The sequence below is a fragment of the Vigna radiata genome, unplaced genomic scaffold (genome assembly GCF_000741045.1).
Source record: "Vigna radiata var. radiata cultivar VC1973A unplaced genomic scaffold, Vradiata_ver6 scaffold_377, whole genome shotgun sequence".
Lineage (NCBI taxonomy): Eukaryota > Viridiplantae > Streptophyta > Magnoliopsida > Fabales > Fabaceae > Vigna > Vigna radiata.
In genome coordinates this window covers 107,665-108,952 of record NW_014542545.1, presented here as the reverse complement: position 1 = coordinate 108,952, position 1,288 = coordinate 107,665, and positions in this window count along the sequence as shown.

The window sequence follows — 1,288 nt, the reverse complement described above, 5'->3', positions numbered from 1 at the left end:
ATAACCAACAAACATTCATTTGGGCCTTCATATCCTTTTTTTCAAATACCTTTTAGCCCCTAGCCACGTTACAAGCCTAATAAAGCCCACACAGATTGGATATTGTTTGCTCATTTTTTCTTAAAGCTTAATTTTGCGATAAGGCGAAATGACTTTCAATATGTCATAAAAAAATAATAAAAAATAAAATAAAATAAAATAAAAAAAGTTGAAAATGAATGACAAAAAGATAATGTCTCGGGCAGAGGGGATGTCCTTGCCAACTAGCCAGAAGCATGTAAAAGAAAATCAAACCAATTGGGGTCATCCTTTTAGCCAATCTTTTTCATGCCCACTACCTCTTCCAAATGGAACCCTTTTGCCAAGGAAAAAACTGGGGCAGCTTTGGGAGTCTCATACAAGTTTTTCATCAACCCATGACCCAAGACTGGGGCAGCTTTGTGAGTCTCATACAAATTTTTCATCAACCCATGATACCAAGACTGAGGCAGATTTGCAAGTCTCATTTGATTTGTTCACCCTTATTTTCATGGATCCATACCCCTATGCTCATTTTCCCAAACACTAAACCGGGGCAAAAGTTTTTTGGTATATCTTGTTTCATCTTGGCACTCACATATTACATCTCCTTTGAGGATTGTAGTACCCATGTGTCGGTCCCAGTCTTCCAAACCATTCCAAACAACTCTCATTCTCTTCAAAACCATCCTCTTGCTAATAAATTCAAGCATGTGTTCACTGATGTCCCGAAAGAAAAGTCAAAATGTAATAATCTCAAAGTTTAGACCTTGGATGTAAGACATTTATCACTTTCACAAAACATTGAAAATGAAAATCAGTTTGATGATTGCGAGCAAGACGATTGACTCAAGCAAAAAAAAAAAAAAAGGCATAAAACAAAGCAAATGTTTTTCATATGTGCATCAATCCATATGAATGGTTGTCGAATCCTTCTACAAAAATACAAAAAAAGTAGCATCAAGATTTTAACACTTTGCAGTAAAGGGTTTCAATGCCTTGGTGTATTTTCAAAAATCAAATTTCTAACAAAATTGCAAAACTACGAATTTCAAGAGTTTCAAAATTTGAAAGCCCAATTTTACCTGGCCCCTAAGCCCAGTTTCCACACTGGCCCCCAAAGCCCAGTTTTCACACTGGCACCCAAAGCCCAGCTCGCCTGGCACCCTAAGCTCAAGTTTTTCTTTTTGTTTCGGCCCTCTGTAAGACAATGGTCGAACCTAACAATCACATCATTCATCCGCAGGGTTGGTACACCCTCCACGAGGTT